This window comes from Cryptomeria japonica, chromosome 10 (assembly GCF_030272615.1).
Source record: "Cryptomeria japonica chromosome 10, Sugi_1.0, whole genome shotgun sequence".
Lineage (NCBI taxonomy): Eukaryota > Viridiplantae > Streptophyta > Pinopsida > Cupressales > Cupressaceae > Cryptomeria > Cryptomeria japonica.
In genome coordinates this window covers 755,273,632-755,295,676 of record NC_081414.1, presented here as the reverse complement: position 1 = coordinate 755,295,676, position 22,045 = coordinate 755,273,632, and the positions used below count along the sequence as shown (strand labels likewise).

The 22,045-nt window shown below is 35.6% G+C and overlaps 1 pseudogene; it reads right to left on the bottom strand.

The window, feature by feature from the left end:
- The window catches only part of LOC131076819 (endoglucanase 17-like), a 41,063-nt pseudogene extending 29,385 nt beyond the window's left edge, over window positions 1-11,678 (bottom strand).
- Between the last annotated feature and the right edge of the window lie 10,367 nt (window positions 11,679-22,045).

Below are 22,045 nucleotides of genomic sequence, written 5' to 3'. Positions count from 1 at the left end.
TCTGCATACTGATCACAGCTAGCACACGGGATAAGGAAGTTCAAATCAATGCCTCTATAGATGCCGCCAAAATAGAGGTTCAAAATCAAAATAGGAGACAAGGCTATGTAAGATTACATATAAATACATATATTAATGTATATATAAATGTATAGATGAATATATATACAAATGAGAATAGATAAATATATATACAATTTTATGGTTCTAAAGAAATGAATGCAAATATATATATGCTCATGTATACATATCTATATATATCAAATTAAATTGAACTTAAATTAAAAATTAATACAATTTATTATTCATATACTATGTCAATTGAGGATAGCATATGAAAATATGATTTGGATATGTCTACATATAAAAATATATATCTATATATATATATTTATATATATATGTATATATATAAATTAGATATATTATATATATGCATATGCAAATATACGTATGCATATATATATATATATATATATATATATATATATATATATATATATATATATATATATATATATATATATATATATATATATATATATATATATGTACATATATGCATATGCAGATATATGCCTATATATATATATATATATGCAGATATAAGTATTCAAATATATATATGCATATGCAGATATAAGTCTGTGTATGCATGAGGGTGAAAATATGAAAAATATGAGAGTAGGGGATGAGTAAAAATTAGTACTAAGATTTGGGTGTTATTGTAAGATGCCTTTGACTGCTTGTGAATTTAATAATCTAAGTAAATGGGGATGAAGGACATGATTTTTTTTATTCTATCTGCCCCTATATTGGCTAGATTATCTGTCAACAAGTTAGCTTCTCTGTATATATGGTTTATTGTGTAATCTTAGAAGTTATCTAGTAATGATAGAGCTTTGTCCAAAAGACTTCTAAGTTCCTAATTTGGCATTGTTCTAGTTCTGATTGCATTAATGCTCCATCGAAGTTGAGTTTATACCACCCATTCCCCAGGGGCAACCATTTGCATGCTCTCCTCGCTGCACTTTTATCTATGCCTTCCTTCCCAAGAAAGGGGGGAATCTTGATCCCCTTCCATTGCTTTCTGATAAGCTGTCCCAGTCTATAAATATCTTGTCATGTTGTGGGATAGAAAAGTTCTTGCTATTGGTTATTTCAGTGATGGAGGCTTCTATCTTTTCTATAAGTTTCTCCACCTGCATTTCTATTTCCTTAAATATTCTCCTATTCCTCTGCTTCCATATTTCCTAGATGACTATGGCTAGACTGCAGGTCCATAAGTTGTGGAACACATTATTTCTTTTGATGGTCGGCCATCCTTTGAACCACTCCATCAGGGAAGGGAGAAGAACACCAGACCATTCTAGTTGGGCCATTAGCCAGTACCAATATTTCTATGAGTAATTGCAGGTTGTAAAGATATGGTCACATGTTTCCTCATTTTCCATACATAGGAGGAAGATTGAAGGCCCTTTGTAACCTTTAAGTTTAAATTATTCTACAATGAGACCCCTTGCTTGGATTATAGCCCAGGAAAAGAGACAAACTTTTGGGAGACATAATTTGTCCTAGCATAGCATAGTCGGGATGTAATCCTTGTAGAACTTTTCCTCATAGTATATGGTTCTAAATCTATCTCTATAGTTGTACTGCCCATCCTTAGATTTAGATAATATCAGTTCATCTGACTCATGTCTGAAGATTATCCTTCTATAACTGAGTATTGGATTTAGTTCTTGAAATTTTTTATCCATCATGTAAGGATGCATGTCTTTCCATTTCCACCCTATTGATGAGTTTGGTTCCATTGTTATATATTCCCTTACACAAATACCCATTAGCCTTTTCATTTGTTCCTTTATACTAGTAGTGTCCATAAGCATGTCTATCAAAGGATGTACCCCCCAGGAGTCTTCCTAGAACAAAGCAGATTTGCCATCGCAAATGTCCTGGGACAGGAAGTTGGATATGAGTGTGCGACATTCCTTTATGAAATTCCAGATTCTCAAACCCTTGGGTGGTTCCATATCCCTGAATACTGCCTCCCTATGATTACTCATACGATCCTTGTTCCTACGGATTTTAGCCCACTTGGCTTCTGAGCAGGTGTATAATCTCCATACCACTTTAGCCCCTCAGGATTTATTTTGCTAGAGATTTTTCCTAATCCCTGTGCCCCCATCACATCTATCTCGACATATTTTATCCCATGCTATCAATTTAAGGTTTTTCCTGTCCTCTGTGACTTGCCAATAGAAATTTTTTATTGTTTGAGTCAAATTCTTGTGGGCTCCTTTTGAAAGTGGGATACATGAAAGTAGGTAGATGGGCATCACCACCAAGACTATCAAAATAAGTGTTAATCTTCCTACCCTAGTCAACCATAAGCCTTTCTAGGAAGATAGCCTTTTTCTAATCTTCTAATTCAAGGGATCCCAGAGTTTTTTAGTGGTATTTCCTTTTTCTAAAGGCATCCTTAGATATGTAAATGGTAATTAACCAATTCTGTAACCTAAAAATGATGCAATTCTAGATTCCTCCTTTGATGTCATGTTAAGAAGGAATATTTCAGATTTTTCCCCATTGACCATTTCTGCAGATGCTAGCCCATAAGAGTGCAACGTTCTCTTTATTTCCTTGGCTTCATTCAACTTACCTTTCTCGAGAATCATTGTATCATCAACAAACTGTTGGTGAGTGCACAAATCTACACCTCCTATGATTTGGATACACAAAAGCCTTCCCGCTCTCCAAGATGCCTCAAATAATCTACCTAGGGCTTCAGACATGATAATGAATAAAAATGGGGAGAGTGGCTCTCCCTACCTCAGGCCCCTAGTTGCTCCAAAAAACCCTTCTGGCTTCCCATTCAATAGGATTGAAAACCTTGGGTTTGAGATGCAGAAATGGATCCAATTTACCCATTGTTTGTTAAAGCCAAAGGCTCTCATGCAACTACAGAGGAAATACCAACCCACTTTGTCATATGCCTTTTTAATATCTAGTTTTATCATCATGTTTGGCTTGCCTTGGGCCTGAATGGAGTGGATGGCCTCCTAGACTATGACTATCCCATCCAAAATTGATCTATTGGGAACAAAACTAGTTTTCTCTTCTGAGATGATTTCTGGAAGTAATTTTTTCAACCTATTGGACATGACCTTTGAAAATAATTTATAAATCACGTTTCACAAAGAAATGGGTCTGAACTCTTCCCATTTTGAGGGATTCTCCTTCTTTGGGAGTAGGGATAGGAATGTGTTGTTGATTTCTTTCAATAATTTCCCTGCATTTTGGGTAGATTCCAGGGTATCGGTGACATCATCTCCTAAAATGTGCCAACATTTATGAAAAAAACCTACGACAAAATGATCCGACCCTGGGGCCTTGTCCCCTTGGAATTGGGATAGAGCAGTTTTAACTTATTCATGAGTGATTTTGGAATGCAACATATGATTATCGTCATTTGTTATTAGTTTAGGTATATTTTACAATAAGGCACTATTATTAAGGAGGTCTGAGTGCTCCCAGTTGTTGAGAATATTTTTAAAATAGTGGGTTGCATCCTCCGCAATTAGATAATGTTCTGTAATGGTCTGCCCATCATCGGTGATGATCTGAGTTATTCTGTTTCTTGCTCTTTTTCAATTTGACACTATGGTGGGAAAATTTGGTATTTCTATCTCTATCCTCTAGCCAAGTTTCTCTAGATTTTTGTTTCCAGAATATCTCGTCCCTGGCCAAAATATCCTCATACTCGCATAGAAGCTTTTTCTCCACCTCATATGTTGTTTGGGTCATCCCATGTTGCATAAAATCCTTATTCACAAGTTCTAGTTCCTTTTCAATTCTTATCTTTTCGTCGACGATTTTTTTGAATTTCTTTTTGTTCCAATCTAGAAATTTATGTTTAATGTCCTTCAGCTTTGAGACAAGATAGTACAATTTGGATCCAACAAAGACACCTTCATTCCACCATTTTTTGATATTAGGGAGAAACTCCTCATGATTGAACCACATCAGTTCGAACTTGAATGGGTGCCCAGATGTCTTTGCTTCCCCTAATATCTCTAATAGCACTAAATAGTGGTCCGATCCTGACCATGGTAATACAGTGGGTTTTAACTTGGAGTTAAAGTCAGACAAGTCTCCTTTGAAATTTTTTTTGTCCAGAGTTCCACCAACATTGTAGAATCCTTTTCTTCTATTATTCCATGTATGCAAATCTAACTCAGTCCTGATTTGCAAGGGATTGTTTTCACTTAACCAATTACCAAAGTCTCTTTGTGGTTGTTTAATGGACCTTATCCTCCCTCTTTTGTCTATTGTGTGTAGAATGGTGTTAAAATCTTCTCCTATGATGATGTTATTAGATTCCTGATTTCTTAGAACGTGCTCTATTTCTTGGCGAACTACCCTTTTCTTGTCTGTTGAGATTGGGCCCTAGACATTCTGGATGATAAATTCAAGGTTTAGGCTGAGAGATCTTACTTTTCCAGCCAACCAATTCTACATTCTGGTGCAACATGTGAAAGTGATTGAATTCCTTTTCCACATTATTGCCAACCCACCCGAAGCCCCTATATAGTCCACCATCTCCACCTGCCACTGGGTGAATTTTCTACTAAAATTGGTCATATCTACCTTTCCCAATTTTGTTTCTTGTAGCATTACTAGGTCCATAAAATATTTCATTATACTGCACTTAATAAGGTGTTGTTTGTTAGGGGTCCCCAGGCCCCTAACATTCCATGTTAGTATGTTTATTCCATTATAGGGAGAGGGAGGGACTTTCCCACACCCAACACATTTGTGATTTTCGTCTACCCCTCTAGTTCCCCATCCATTTTTATCTTGTCTAAAAAATACTTCTGACCTCTTTTGCTAGTAGTAGATTTGCCACAATCTAGAATCAATTTATAACCTACCACCTGGAGGATGCCTCTGTTAAACATATTGTTTTGGTTTTTATTCATTTCCAAATTATTTTCACCTTCCTGCATACCGATAAGTTCTTTGATTATGAATTCTCTTTATTCTTCTTCATTCAAACCTTTCACAGTAGGAGAAGAGTTCTCTAGATTGGGAAAGTCTAAGGCATTCTCCTTAAGTTACGTCTGGGTTGAGTTGTTGGCCAATGTCTAGGCTGTGGTAGGAGTCTGCTCATACTCTAAATTGATATTGGTATTATTGTCTGCCACATCTGTCAGAGTATCATTGTATACCTCATCTATAAATAGTTTTGCTAGTTTACCCATTAAGCTATTGATGACGTTTCTTAATTCCCTCTGAATTTGATCCTTATGCCTATCTTTGTTATTTTGTTATGTCTTATTTGGACTATTTCTGGTCTGTGGATCCGGGGGAGGAAGGGGGGTCGCTTGATTATTTTCTTCTTGAGGGTTATCCTAGATGATGAGGCCACCAATATCATTGTTAAATTGAATGTTAACTCTGTTGCACAACTCTCTAGGCTTGTCCAGCTTTGGGGCATAATTTCTCTGAGATCGGGCTAAGATACCATATAGGAGGTAAGATATTATTGCCATCAACTATGTTTAGGGATATATTTTTTAAATTCTTCATTCTATTATCTACTTCTACTCAAATTTTGATATCAGATTTTTTTGACCAATTTGCTTCTACTACTATGAATTTGCCTAATTTATCACCAATTTCTATGAGGATTTTAGCATGCATTAATACAACAGGAACATTGCGAATTTCAATCCATTTAAAAGATATTTTGAATTTAAATTTATTAGCATCTAATTTAGAATGCCAGTCATGAATTTAAAATTTACTCCATTGTAGAAAACAAATTCCTCAAACAATAGCTTTGTTTTCAGGGATTTCTTATGACATTCCATATACAAAAAATTATTAGCTAGGGTAGTGATGCTTACCCATCGATGGAATTTATCTTTCCACCATTTAGCAATCTCTACAAGGGGTTGGCCATTTCCACCCCATTTTGCAAAAAGCCCATGCTGTTCGCAGTAATTTCTCAACTCGAGTGCATCACTGGGAGTGGAGATTTTGATGCAATCCAAGTTGCATGCTACCAAATTTGGGAATTATTGATTCCTTCTTTCCTTGGGGGAAAAATTATTCCTAAAATTATAAGATATCCTAATCATCAGAGCAGGTTTGATGACTCTGAAGTTGTGGCATTGTTAAAGTGTGGTTGTGATTTGTGCAAGGGCCTTTGAAGAGATTGACACCAATATGATGTAGCAGCCCTAGTTCCCAAGGGAATGTGATTTGACTTTGTAGCATAGTCTGGGATCCGAGATGTAATGTGGACCGCCCAAACTTTAGACAAAACCATCAAAACCCTTGCTTTCCTTTCAGCTTTAGCCGGTCGCCTTCTTTTCACCATATGCCATGGTTGATTCTACAAAGGGGGAGCCCTACCAGTTGTTGAGGGAAACCCTGACTCATGCTTTTCAAAACCCTTGTGGTCATGCTATCCATCAAAATGTAGAGCCATGTGTTTTTACAATTTCAATATTTTAGTTAAAAGGAAAAGTTTTTTATTTTTCTCTTCTTATTTTGACCATGTTTTCTATCCTATTAATGTTCTTACAAATTCTAAATTTATTCATTTGTATTATTCATTGATGAATATAGTAGGACATTTATCTATTTATTTATTGAAAAATATAAACTATTTTATTAGTTTAAGGAGTGTAATGGGTCAAAAATTTGGGTTTCACCCATCAATGTAGTAAAACCACTATTTTTTGCTTAGGGACCATTACATTGGGGAAAGATGGAATTTGATAGATCTAACCTTGATAGATCTAGATTTTGATTATATTCCAAGGGTTTTAGATAGAATTGTTAATCCCCTGAAATTGAACTGATTCAATTAATGATGTTGAATTTAGGTTAAATATGTGTAGATTGAAACATTTATGCATAAACAGTGATCTATAGTCATCAAATACGTCCACAAACTTAGATATGAGCAATATGTGAATGTTTGAATCTATTCCTAGAAGATCAACCTAAATTCTTAGGATAATGGCGACAGTCACCCTGGTCCTCTAAACTTTTTGTCATCCAAACGGAACATGTTCATCTCTGCGAATAATGTTGATCCAAAAAATTACAGTTGTACACCTATTTATGCACATAGTAGAGAATAGGGGTGTGCCTTAGGTCAAACCCTTATATTTGAAATAACCATGAAATAGACCTAAAATGTAAATGATGTATTGTAATGCAAATGTTTTCCTTTTCAAGGAAAGGCTGAAAATATCTAAAACACTAATGATATACCTTTTTATGAAGTTCTATTTGCCTTCACAAGGAATTAGGGTTTCATGTAGATAGTCTTCATAAAACGTAGAACATGAATGTCATCACCTATGTTTGAATCTTGACTTTAATTCTACTCCAACACTTGAATCAAGACTCATTGATTTCTCACTTGAATTTTAATTATGAATGATTCATATTAATGTGTGATTGATTCCTTGATTGTAAAATGAGAGGGGTAGACCTCCTATTATACATGCTAGTCTAAAAACAAATTAATTTTCTGACATGAGCTGACAAGGGATCTAAGCTCCTATTCAAATCATGTTACCATTATTAGGCCCAAAAATGGGCCTTTTTGGAGAGGACCAGTATATCTAACTTCAAAATAAATTAAAGAAAAATTTATGAAATATACAAGATGTTCTATAACATCATTATCATATTGTGCCAATAAATCTACAAGAAAAATAGAAGAAGCAATATAGAGAAAAATTGAGAATCTGGAAGAGTAGGTTGCAAGATAGGAGGATTAGCTCAGTAACACTTAAATTCATCAAAATATTTTTGATGATCCACATTCCACTTAAAATAATTATCTTTCTTGAGAAATTAAGTGAAAGGAAGAGTGCAATCCATGACTAGTGAAACAAATTGAAGAAAAACCCAAACTTTTCCATGTAAGCTACAAAGTTGGGAACTACTTGTTAGGATGAAAAATGTTGACAACAAAATAATTTTATTTGTATGCACCTCAATCCCATGATGTGAAATAATAAACCCTAATAATTTTCCACTATCAATACCAAAAATATACTTTTTGGAGATTTGACGAAAAATACAATCAAAGATTTCATGAAGTATTTTGACATCATATCTCCTATAAGGAGATTGTTATTTTGAGGAACATCCATTGGTTGAGAAAATTATTGAGTCATCGCTATGATACCATTTGGTAATTTGATGTCTTTCCCATAATATACTTGAAAATTTAAATAATAGGAAAATCCATGATTATGGTGATATCAAGGAAGATTATCATAAACCCCTAAGAACTCAATTGAGGAACCATCTGTACAAAAGGAGTCAAATGAAGGTGTTCTAGAAGTGAAATCAACATCAATTAAGTCATTATTAAAGGATGAAGAGATTTGGAAGAAAAGATGAAATTCACATGGAGATATGGACATTGGGGTGCTTTGATGGGCTTTGAAAGATTATATCTAGGTCCAAATGAAGCATCTCATGTATGGATTTTTAAAGAACCTTTAAAACCTTGGTTATTTGTGCAGCAACCATTGCCTCTATATCCATTCTTAGATAAGATTTGGAAACCATGACCAAAGTATATTCTATTTTTGAAAGAGATGGTAGAGCCTATAGGTTTCAATCTCATAAGGATGCGAAGTAGAAGAAGTATTTGAATAAATAGTTAATATAGAAGCAACCAAAAAATTGGTAATAAGTTTATTTTAATCTTTTCTAGGTTCTATCATTTCATCCTTGTTATTATTATGTTTAATTAAATTTATTTTATATTTTCCCACAAAAGAAGGTGTTTAATTGGTAATTTTTAGAATAGATGGAGTATTTCCACAACACTTGAGGAGGAATTAGACACACTTAGAGGAGATGTAGAATTTTAGAGGAAATGTATCTCATTGTGCATGGATGGTGGAAATAGTTTTATGTTCTCTCATGTTGCACAAATAATTGACGTTTCTATAGTATAAAGATCCACTAGTGCAGTCAGTTCAGTGTTTCCTTGGTGAGCAGGGAGGATTGATGAAAGTGATTCATCAAAGTCTCTAAAAGGGTTATGTTTAATGCTTGGAATGTTCCACTCTTGTTCACATTAATTCAATAAGGGGGGGAATGTTGAAGTATTACACTCTAAGATTAATAAATAAATTAAATAAATAGTTAGTTATTTTTGGAGTTATTTCTATAATGAAGTTTTGGTAGTTATATGAGAAAATAATGGCTTTATATAGCCAATGCACATCAATGTAATATTTATTTCATTGAATCAATGCATATATTTATTTATGCAACAATCTAGTATGAGATCGGTGATTACCAATTTTTAATATTTCTATCAAGTTGTGTTACAGGGTTAGGATTCAATTTGGTTTATTGTTCAATCAGAAAGAGAGTTAGGATTCAATTTGTTTTAGTGTTTTGCTTCAATCTGGCATAGTGTTAAGGTTCAATTTTGTTAAATCATCAATTATTTTTAAGGTATAAGAATTCAATTTTGTTTGTTGTTTTATTAGGATCATATTTAGGGGTCAATATGCGTTAGTATAAGGGTTAGTTTATAATTTGGTTTATTTTTTTTAGGATTATGGTTCATTTTGGTTTAGGGATGGTGTTAAATAAGTTTAGATGTAGAATTGAAAATAGGATTGAATATGGGTTAATGTTATGGTTAGGATAAAATTTAGTTTAGGGTTGGGGTTAAGATTCAATCTTGTTTAGTGTTTAATTAGGAGTATGGTTTTGGTTCAAGTTCATTCATTATTCAATTAGGTTCAAGGTTAGGTTTCAATTTTGTTTAGAGAATATAGGGTTAGTGTTCAATTTAGTTTAATATTTAATTAGGTTTAGGTTTAGTGTTCAATTTGGTTTCATATTCAATTAGATATATGGTTAGGGTTCAATTAGGTTTCTCATTAAGGTTAGAGTTTAATTTGGTTTATTGTTTTTGATTAAGGGAAAATAGGTTTTGATGGGTCCCTGAAGCCCAGCACAGAAGGAAGATCAAAAGATAAGCATTAATGCACAACTAAATAAAAGGCAACAACTAAAGAAAAGACAGTTGGCATACAAAATGCCAGCAAGTAAAAGATCAGAATAGACTAAAAACCAAAAATGATCAACAGAATCTCGAGATTAGGTAAATATTGAAGCATCTCTGCTGCTTCTAGCTCTAATTGATCCATAGTTTCTGTAGCCTGCTTGATGTCCTCTATTTCTTTGCTCTAGTTCTGCATCCTTTTAGTACTGGCTCTGGTTCTTCTTCCGAGCCCAGTTTCCTTATCCTTAGGGGTGTCGTGTTTGACCTCAATAATACCCTCTGTAGTCTTTTCCCCTTGGTAGCTCTCCAGCTTGTGGATGAGGGTTTTCATGATTACCGAGGCAGCCTTCAGGATCTTGTGGCTCTGCTCCCTAATTTTTTAAAGTATGTTCTCAATACCATCCAGTCTATGATCAGCAGCATCTTCTCTATTTTCCAAGAAAGTAAAACTATTGTGGTTGGCATTTATAATCTCCTCCGCATTGCTAATCACCTTGGTTAGCTCACTAAGACATTTTGGGAGGGATTTGAACTTTCTAGAACCTAGGGCCTGTAAGGTTTCGATTTTCCTAGCTTCATGGGATTGCTTGAATTTTATGCCCACGGTTTCCTTTTGAATCCAGTTGAGTGCTTGTTTGAAGTTCTTCGTCCTGTTATTTATGCAAAGGCCTATGTCCACTAGATGCTTTTCTTAGTTCTTGACATCCATGGTATTAAGATTGACCTCCAGACTAACCTCTTTATACCCAGTATTTTGATCATCTTTCGTTGCTGTGTCCTTTTCCATGACGCTCTTCTGCTTCAAATCAGACCTGAGAGGCAACGTTTCTTCCACCTCCCTGCCTTTTGAATTCTTCTTTTTTTTTTTCAGGATCACCTGGGTTTGAGGCTCCTCACTTCTGGTGTCCGTGTTATTATCAGTCCCTTCCTCCTCCTCATTCCAACTATCATCCTCTCCTCGCTATTTATTCTTAGGAAACCCTTTGTTTTGTCTCCCCTATTCTGATTTTTTCTTTCATCTGCTTGGTTCGGCCATTTGGAGGTCATCTTTAGTCTCTACTTCCATATCATATTCGGCACCTTCTTCCTCTTCCAACTCATCAAAATCTTCATCCGAGTCAGAAATATCTGCAATATTCATCTGGACAGTCGTGTTCTTGATGTGTTTTTACAAAATCACCATCAAGCCTTCATGCATTGTTGGGTTAATGTGGGGATTGGAAATGGCATCCTTAATCCCCATGTTAAGGGAGAAAAAATGATAGCAGGGAAGAGAAATCTTATCCTTGTGCCTAAAATGATTTAGCAGAACAAAGTGGTAGTTATAAACCCTAGTATATCTAACATCAAGTGTGATAAACTCCATAATAGCAAGTAAAAAATTTTGCCAAATTAATTTGATTACATTAGGTGAAAAGTAGGTATGGCTGCCCTTCCCCAGCTTAGCCCTTTCCTCCTCATTCTTCAGGAACTTCTTCAGAACAACATCAGAGATTTTTCTGTCCTTGTAAAACTTGATGCCCTCCATTGAAATGCCAGTGGCCTCTGCTATCATTGTCTCAGTCAATTTTAATCTTCCTATTTTCGATGGTGAGAGTCCCTTCATTCCAGCCCTTCTTGAAAATCTTGGTGATTTCAGATCGTTTCTCTTGCATTTTCTCCATAAATTCTATCATCTTGGCACCATGGAGGATGCTCCAGACCTACGGATGACTCTTCCATTTCTCAATGGTAGTTTCCTCTGTTCTCTTCTTTTTTCCTCCCATGTTTCTTTTAATTTCAATCTAAAGCTTCAAATTGATAACTTTATTCTTGCCAGAGTCTCTGTGAGAGCCACTTTGATTACTATAGAACTTTCTAAAGTAGTTGTTGGGGAGGGTTAAAATTTCCCATAAATCATGTGAGATTACACTACAATAATGATTGTACTTCCTCCTCGGTAACTTGGAAAGCCAATGCCTGTTGCCATGACATTGTCTTTCAGTTTGGGAAATGATACTAAATTTGTCCCTACTTACCATGTAATCTTTCATAAATCACTATATCACATGCCGCACATGGTAGATCATTTTCGCCATTCTAGGTAATTATAGTTTCACTCTGTATTGTTCCGTTGGCCGCCTAGTCTGCACTTAGATTAGCCTCTCTAAAGACATGTGTGATGTGGCATTTTGTAAACCCCTTTAGCAAATCTCTGGCAGAGTCTATGATGTTCTTGATGGTCCACGAGGGTTGATGATTTCCAATAAGGTAGTTAATTATGTTTTTAGAGTCACCTTCCAACCAAAGCAAACAAACCCCTAACTTGGAGGCTAATTTAATAGCTTGAAGTGCCCCAATATCTTTCTCTAAATGATTGGTTTGAATGCCTAAAGGATAGGTGACCACTCCTGTACAAAAGCCAGCCCCATTATGAATGATGCAACTACAACCAGCTGGGGGGGAGAAGACCAAAAACATAGGCTTCCTTTGATTTGGTTAATTTCAGCACTCAAAGAGGTAGGGATATTCCATCTTTTGAGAACATCAAAATCCTCCTTGTTGCTACAACACTGCACTCCCCTGATCATTACATTCTAAACACAAATGTTTTTAATTTTGAACCAAACCACTTCCGGGGTGTTAGTTTCATTCCTAAAAATTCTATTGTTTCTCTCTTTCCATATCCCCTAAAGGATATGGGAAAAGGAGAACTTCCAAATATTTCTTATGGTAATGTTATTGGTGGAGAAATGCCAGCTTCCAAAGCAATCCTGCATCTCCTTATGGAACACCCAATTCAGTCTCCACATCTGAAAAAAAATCCCCCAAATAGAAGTGGAATAAGGATAGTGTAAAAAGATATGGTTCACTGATTCCTCATTATTCAGATAAAGGTAACAGATATTTGGAAAATAGAAGCCCCTCTTTCTTAGGATTTAGTAGTCAAAAGTTTGTTTTGCAAGAGGATCCACAAAAAGATATTAATTTTGGGAGTCAACCCATGATGCCAAGCCTTGGCCTAGCATGAAGTAGGAACTTGGGATTGAGCCAGTAAAAGGACATCAAAAGAGACCAAGTAGGTCCCAAATGAAGTCCCATGCCACACCATTCCTTCCCGAATTTAAGACCGCATGGTTGATCATTAAGTTAATCTGCTTGAGTTTGGGATCAATGTAAATGAGATCCACCCAAGAATGGTCTCTCCAATAGTCCTTGAATTTGGTGCCTATCTTCTCTTTGCAATTTTGGATGAGTGTATGAGTGGTCATGTTATTAAGAAGGGCCCCTCCAATCCAAGTGTCATCCAAAAAGTTCACCTTCCTTCCATCACCAATGGTCTAGACACTACCGAGAAGAGAAATATCTTTAGCCTGGGTAATGCTATTCCAAATGAATGAACCACTTGGAATCTATTGTGAAGCCACAAACTCCTCAATGGTGGGAGAATTCCTTAGGTATTTAGCCTTCCAAATTTCATTCCATTCCCCTCTTCCTTGATAAGTCCTGCAGATTTGTTTGGCCAGGAGAGTTTTATTCAAAGTTGTGATATTCCCGAGTCCCAATCCTCCCATATTTTTAGGTTTATAAACATTTTCCCAGGCAATGAGGTCCATTTTCTTCTTCTCCTCCACTCCTGATGACAGGAAAGCTTTCTGGATTTTCTCAATGGCATCTACAAATTTACCAGGGATTTTAAAAAGGCTTAAGAGATAAATTGGAAGGCTCTAGATGGAATATTTTAAAAGTTGGATTTTCCCTACTTGACTAAGAAGGGTTCCTTTCTATCCTACTAGCTTTCTACTTAATCTATCAACAAGAGAATTCAAAAATGACTCCAAATGTTTCAAACCCAAGGGAAGGTCGAGTTATACAATAGGAGACTTACCCAATTGACAACCAAGGATCCGAGCCAATCTATTCTTTCTATCTTCAGGGGTATTACAGAAGAAAACAAAACTTTTCTCCCAGTTAATTGTTTGACCCATAGCCATATTGTAGGTGTTAAGAAGGTGTTTAAAATTGGAGGCTTCTTTGATGGTGGAGGTACCCATTAGAATTTTATCATCCACAAACTATTGGTGGGTGCAAGCTCTAAAGCCTAAGGAAGGCAAAATGCCATAGAGGAGTGCTTTAGAAATAGAGTTGTTGATAAATCTGCCCAGACATTCTACCAGAATAATGAAGAGTATGAGGGATATAGGATCTCCCTAGTGAATACCTTTAGAGGATTTAAAGAAGGTGGAAGGCAGTCCATTGACAATGACCGAAAAAGAAGGGGTAGAGATGAGCTAGTTGATCAAATTAATGACTTTCTCATCAAAACCAAAAGTAGATAACAACTTGACCAAAAAAATCCAGTCCACCTGGTCATAGGCTTTAGACAAGTCCAGCTTCATTAGAAATCCTTTTTTATTTTATTCCACCAATGAATGAATGTTTTCATGGATAGAAATAATGGAATCAAGGATTTTTCTTCTAAGAATGAATCCACTCTACTGGGGTGAAATGATTAGGAAAAGAATCGTTAACAGCCTGTAGGTAACCACCTTTGAGATGATTTTTTAGAAGGAATTGCAAAGACTTATTGGTCAAAACTTATCCATAGAGTCTGCACCCAGGCATTTGGGAATGAGAACCAGGAAAGTAGCATTAAGTTCCTTTGTGATTCTTCTAGCTCCAAAGAACTCCTACACAACTTTGACCATATTCGCTTTGAGGATGTGCTAGAAAGTTTGATATAAGAAAAGCAGAAAGCCATCCGGGCCCAGGGCCTTGTTCCCATCAAAAGAAAAGACAACTTTCCTAACTTATTTCTCAGAGGGGATAGCCACAAGATCTTTGTTTTGCTCCTTGCTAATTATAGGAGGGATGAAGTCAAGATAGTGTTTTGAAATTGACCATTCAAACAATGGTCCGCCGAGAGCATAGAGGTAAAGAAATTCTTGGCTTCCTTCCCAATCTCCTCATCCTTCCTAATTTCATTTTCCTCATTTTTTAACTTAGATATTAGGTTAGGTGCTTTGTGTTTCAATACAGTCATATGGAAGAATCTAGTGTTTCTATCCCCTTCTTAAGCCATAGGGGTCTGAATATTTATTTCCATAAGTCTTTCCTCATTGATGGAGACTTCCTTGTATCTGCTACTTTGGATTTTATCCTCCATCTCCTTGAGTTCCATCTGAATTTTAATTTGGAAGCAAACAGGTCACAAAAAAGCTCCTTATTCCAATTCTTGATGTTGTCCTTTACATTTCTAAGTTTCTTAGCAATTCTATACATAGCTATACCTTTGACCTCAATAGACCACCACTTCTCAATGGCTTTTGCAAGGTTAGGATGGTCTAGCCACATTATTTCAAATCTGAACGGGAAATTTCTTTTAACATTGGTCTTAGTTGTAGTAAAGATTAGAGGGAAGTGGTCAGACCCTATATGAGAGATACATGAGAGGGAGCATTGATAGTGCTTAAACCATTCATTAGAGATTAGGGGCCTATCAAGTCTAACTTGAATGAGATCATCCCCCATCCTTCTGTTCTACCAAGTAAACTTGGCACCCTGGAGATCAATGTCATGCAGGCCTTGATTGTTGATAAAGTTCAAAAGATCTATTCTCATATCCAAATAAGAGGGGACACCTCCAAACTTCTCATCATCATGGAGAGGAGTATTGAAGTCCCCCATAATGATCCACATATCATCCTTGTAAAGGGCCCTAATAGCCTCCATTTTTTTCTATAATTTACTTCTACCAAGTCTATTATTAGGGGCATAAATATTGCTAAGAAGTAAGGATGTACCATCCCCAATGCAATTAAACCTAATTAAATCCAGATTGTTGTCTTGCGTGACTAGCTCCCCTGACACTCGTTTAAGGTTCCAAAAAATAGCTATACCCCTAGAGGCATCGTCTGGGCTTCCCCCGCAAACTTCACCATACTTAAAAAGCTTAATTTTTTCAATTTTCTCTTTACTCATTTTAGTTTCTTGGATGATAATGATGTCCAGTCTATGATCTCTAACTAAATTTTTTAGAACATCCTATTTATGTGGGCTATTCAGTCCACATATGTTCCATGAGATTATTTTTCATTTCTTGAATAGGGAACATACCTCATGGATTGTCATTTGAGTACCATATGCTATGTTCTTGTTGGCCTCTTGATCTCTAATCTGGCTTGCTCTTTTCCTTCCTGGAGGAGAAGGGATGAAACCCATGTAAACTTCACTATGGTATCTTGTTTTGGCTAAGTTAGCCTGGGGTGTCACCTTAGGATCTTTTTTTCTCCCTCTGTTTCTATCTGCTCCTTCATTTGTATAGCAATCTTCTTCTTGAGTAGTTGTCTGCTTGTCCCCAACATCATCATCTACCCGTCTTGCTTTAAGCCTTAAGGTCGTAGGTAATAGGTGGTTGGTTTCTTGAACCATATCTATAGATTGGTGTGATCCTGAAAGCGAGATGCTTCCAAGGATCAAGCACTGCTGGGCTTCTTCAAAGTCATTGTTGAGGCTTGCTCTGTTGGTATTTTCTACAATGTGGTTTGAATCAGCTTCCTCATTGTTCTGTATTACTAATTGTATTTCTCCTTCTTCTAGGTTATCACTCTTTTGATCCTCCTGATTGGTATCATTTTGACCTTTAACACATTTACCTATTTGGTTCATTTTCCCTTTATCATTTAAAGGTATATATGGTATATCCTCATTAATGTCAGTGGTTTTCTCTATTGTGTGTGGGATAATAATATCCTGGTTCTCTTTGAGACTTCTCTCTTTTTCATTATTCTCCATTTTCTTAATAGGGTTTCTACATTTCCACTATAATGTCCTCTCTTTCTTTTCTTTCACTATGGCTATCTACAGAGGGATTTTTCTTTCTATATGTCCCTCTTTTTTACAATGAAAGCAAACAAAGGGGATGATTTCATATTCCAGAGTTTGGTTCTATTTTCCCAGTCGAGAGTTGATTTCAATGGATAGAGGCATCTTTGTTCCTTGTGTAACTCCAACACAGTTTTTGGCAAAAGTAAGTCTTCTTTTGGCTGTAGTTATGGGGTCCATAGAGAGGAGTTCATGAAATGAGTTAGTGATTCCTTTAAACACATCTTCCACCCAAAATTCTAAGGGAAGCCCTGGCAATCTAACCCAGACCAATGCCTGGATAAAAAAGGATTCATTGAGTACCATCTTAGGTGCCCATTTTTGTAGAGCTAGCATAGCTTTACCAATCAACCAGGGACCATCACAAAGCACCCTTGACATATCTTCCTTGCATGAGAATGCCAAAGACAAAGCCCCTTTTGGCATAACTATAATCTCCACTTGTCCTTTCACCGACCATTTACGTTTAGCAAAATCCCTAACAATATCAATATTCAGCCGACGCCCTAGAAAGTTTCCTACTAATGTCATTGACATAAGGTTAATGTTATGGTCAATAACAGGGTTTGGGATTTCAATGGCAAAACTCCCCTTTTCTGGGTTTGATATATTGCAAACTGGGGGGAGTGAGGAATTTCCACTAAGTTTGACCCTGAATAGATAAGTCCAAGACCTTCCACTGTCCCTCCACACCGAGTCCAGACTTGGAGTGCCTTCCTCATGTGATTTATCATTTTTTCCACCAAGATCGATGCTCTTGTTGCCTTCTTGTGGGTCCCCATCCACTGGGTCCTTTCCGCTTGGTTCAGGGGAATCTGGGAAGTCCCAAGAGTCGTCCTTACCTTTCTCCCCTTGGCTATAGAGATTCACGACCTATCTCGAAATCAAATTTGCCTCCGCTTTATTTTCCCATTGCTCACCCATAGTTGAAGATGGTTTATTGTTAGGGTTAGGGTTTAATTGGGTTTATTGTTGAATCGTGTTTATGGCTAGGGTTTAATTTAGTTTAGTGTCGGTGTTAATATTAGGATTCAATTTGGCTTAGTGTTAGGATTAGGGTAAAAATTCATTTAGGGTTTAGCTTCAATTATGTTCAGGGTTAGGTTACAATTTAGTTTAGTGTTAGGATTAGTTTTGGTTCATGTTAAGGTTAGGATTTAGTGTTTATGATCATGGTAGAATATAATTTAGTGTTAGGGTTAGAATTCAAGTTAGTTTAAGGTTATGATTTTGTTCAAATGGTTTTATGGCTTGTGTGTAATTTTATTTAGTGAACATAGGGTTTTGGTTCATTTTGGTTTGATGTTCAATTAGGTCTACTAAACTAGGGTTAACTTTGGTTTAATATAAAGTTATCTCTAGTTTTAGAGTTTGATTTGGTATAGTGTTAGGTTTAGGTTTCAGTTTGGTTAGTTTTTCTATTAGGTTTATGGTTAAGATTCAATTTGGTGTAGTGTTTTTCTTGAATTTAGTATAGGCTTAGGGTTCAATTAACATACTGTTAATTAGGTAACAAGTTAGGGTTCAAGTTATTTTAATGTTTTATTAGGTCTAAGGTTAGGCTTTAATTTGGTTAGAACTAGAATTAGGGTTTAATCAGGTTTATGATTACGGATGAATCTTATTTAGTGTTAGGGTTAGGATTCAATACGGTTTTAGTTTGGAGTTAGGGTTCAACTTTATTTAACACTTAATTAGGTTTATGTAATGGTTTGATTTGGTTTGTTGTTAAATTAAGCTTAAAGTTAGTATTCAATTTAATTTAATTAAATTTAATCATAATTTTGAACCTTAATTAAATATTTATTGAATGTTAATGCTAATTTTACCCTAACCCAAATTAAAATGTAACCCTAATCCAAAATCCCAATTTAATTCTAATTTGTTTTATGAGGTAGTTGGTCCTTTCTTCCTTTTAGTATTGATGCTGATAGATTTATAGAAATACAATTATGAGAATATTATAATCTTTATTGATGGATGTAAAATAATTTATAAATCATATTTAATAAATACAAATTATTTAATTCTTTATATATTATTCTATGCAGTAGTTTACAATTTTGTTCCAATGGAAAATGGTTATATAAGAATTGTTTCTATTAAATATAATAAAGAGAAAATACAACAAGATAACTAGAGTAGTTTAACTCAAAATAAAAGATATTACACCCTATCTCCCATTAGACATCATATACATCATATTAACCCCTCCCAACTATACCAAATACTACATACATATGAATTACGACAATATAAAAGATATATACAACACTTTAAAAACAACTAGAACCCCATTAAAAACTATGTATAACTAAAATCTATGTTAGGAGAGATAGAGTCACTGATAGTCTCGATCTAGGCTATCCAATCTTGTGGTATGTCATTCCAAATCAATACTTTACCCCACTGTATAAGGTCAACATAAGGATGATAAACCACTTTAGCACCAAAATACCATGTACCTATTGTTTCTCATCCCTACATCTCTAAGGATGAATATTACGCATAAAATTATCTAGCCCAACCTCAAACAATGTACTATCCTCAGTTTGTCGAGACCATGGGAAATTTCCCAAGTAAAAACTTTGGCAGAACCATCCTATAAAAAATTTTCAAATTTTCTCTAAGTCGGCTTCATGACCACTATAGCCTACATATTAACATTATGAACAATGAGTCTCCTCAAAGACTGAGTAGGAGATCTATCCTTTCCCTTAAAAATATTATCATTACTAAACCTCCAAATGGGCCATAATAATTCCAAAGATAAAACAAAAAAAAACATGTTAGCAACTTTCTTAAGGATTTGGACACTACTAGTAACTACATATAAAACCATAATATTAGCACTAATATCAATTCCAAAAAAGTTCCATACTTCCCTGACAAACAAGAAATCGAAGAACATGTGCTTCAAAGATTCAGGCATTGTACAACAAGAGCATATATTGGGTTCCCCATTGGGCTTCCTTATGGGGAGTTTCTAAAGAATAAACTGCCACCCAAAGTACCTTTTATTAGTCTCTACTGGGTGGCTCCACAAGTTATCGAAAACATTCCGCCATAAAGAATCACCATGGTTCAAATTCCAACTTGCATTAGCATAGGAAAGTATAGCCCTATCATCAACAAGTATGGTATAAATATCCTTGATTTTAGCCTTAGGCAAGGATGATTTATATAGCCATCAGAAGGAGGTGAATCTCGAGACATCAGTACTACAAGGTTTAGGAAGGTCAAGAAAGGAATAAGCCACACTTAGTATAGTATAGGTTTTATGCTGAGAAGCAAGAATTGCAAAGCTAGCCATCAAATCATTCCAACTCAGCAAGTGTCCATCACTGAAGATATTTGAGAACTACCTTAAACCCTTTGCTACCCAAACCTCGGTTGAACAACCTTGAAGCAAAGAAAGAGGTTTGTACTTTTGGATAAGACTCCACCAAATAGACCGCTATCCATGGATCTCCCCATTAGTCCCAAAAAGATTATTATTACAAATTTGTTTCCTAACGAACTCCCAAGCTTTCCAAATTGATCAAAAGATAATTAAGCGTGAAGGCCTAGCATCCAAACATCCTGCAATAATTTCACAAAGAGATGGGCCTCTCCATGAAGGGAATTTCTTGGGGATGGCCATGTAAATATTATGTCTAATTAGCAATTTCTAGGCCTCATCCCCAGGAAAAGCTCTAAAAATACATTTAGCAGCCAGAGATCCCTTTCCACCTCAAGTCCTTGAGGCCTAAGCCTCCCAATTTATTGCTCATAGTACACCATTACCACTTAAAAACATGTTCTTTCTTGCCTCCTTTCCCATATGACCATAAAAACTTCATAATTTTCTTCTGAATATGACAAAACTGATACTTATTAAATAGCCAAGCTAAGGAATAGTATATATTCTAAGATGAGAGAATCTTCTGAGAGATCTATACTCTCCTTGCTAGTGACAGGAAGTGCTTGTTCCATTTCTCGAGTTTCTTATCAATGTTCTCTTTGACCCATTCCCAAATAGTCTTCGAATTAGGATTAATGGAAAGGTATGCCTAGATACCTTACCACATGATTAGGCCCTCCCTAAGATAACGATTACTTATTGCACCAAGATGGGGGCTGGTCATTCCAACCTAACAATATAGATTTGGGAAGTGAGAGTCTACTACTCTATGCTTCACAAAATAATTCCATCTTAACCTTAAGTGAGTTTATATTCGCTTATTCCATCTTAGTGAGGTAGTAGGCTCTCTCATCAGATAACAAAGGGCGTCGAAATCAATAAAACAAATAGTTAGGGCTAGGGGGGCAACCTTGCCTAATGAATTTGGATTGTTCAAAATAATTGGACTTGCATCCATTAATTTTGACATATAATTTAGCATCCCTCATTAGGATATTCACCATTTTATATTAACAATTAGGAAAACCAAAAATTTCCATCATTGTATTCACAAAAATCCACTCAATTATGTCATCAACCTTCTCAAAATAGAGAAACAATAAGGCAATATCCTGATTAGACTCTTTTGCCAAGTGAATTGCCTCTAAAAATGTGAGCAAGTTCTCCAATATATATCTCCCTATAACAAAGCCTATTTGGGTGGGCTCAATCACCTCAAGGAGGATATATTCCAATCTTCATGCTAAGGCTTTAGCCAAAATTTTATAAGATACATTTAGTAGTGTGATAGGTCTTCAATTCTTTATTAGGGACCTGTCACCATCCTTTAGGATTAGTTTAATAATGTCTTTGTTAATTTCCTCTGTCAAAGACCCTTTATAAATTAACTCTTGATAAACTTGAAGGAAGTCCATCCTAATCCATTCAATGTAGTCTTCATAAAATTCAAAAGGGAGCCGATCCTAGCCAAGAGATTTTCCATTACTGGCAGTCTGAATGGCCTCCTTGATCTTATCCGAGGTAAGTTTCATGTCTAATAACTCATAATCCTCTCTACTAATCCTTCTTGCAATAATACTTTTGATAAATTCTCTTGCTCTGGCTTTGTTCACCTGGTTATCCTCAAAAGAAAATATTATTAAGTAAAATTTAGCAAAGGCTTTCAATATGTCAGGTTGTTACATTATAGTTTCACCATTCTCCCA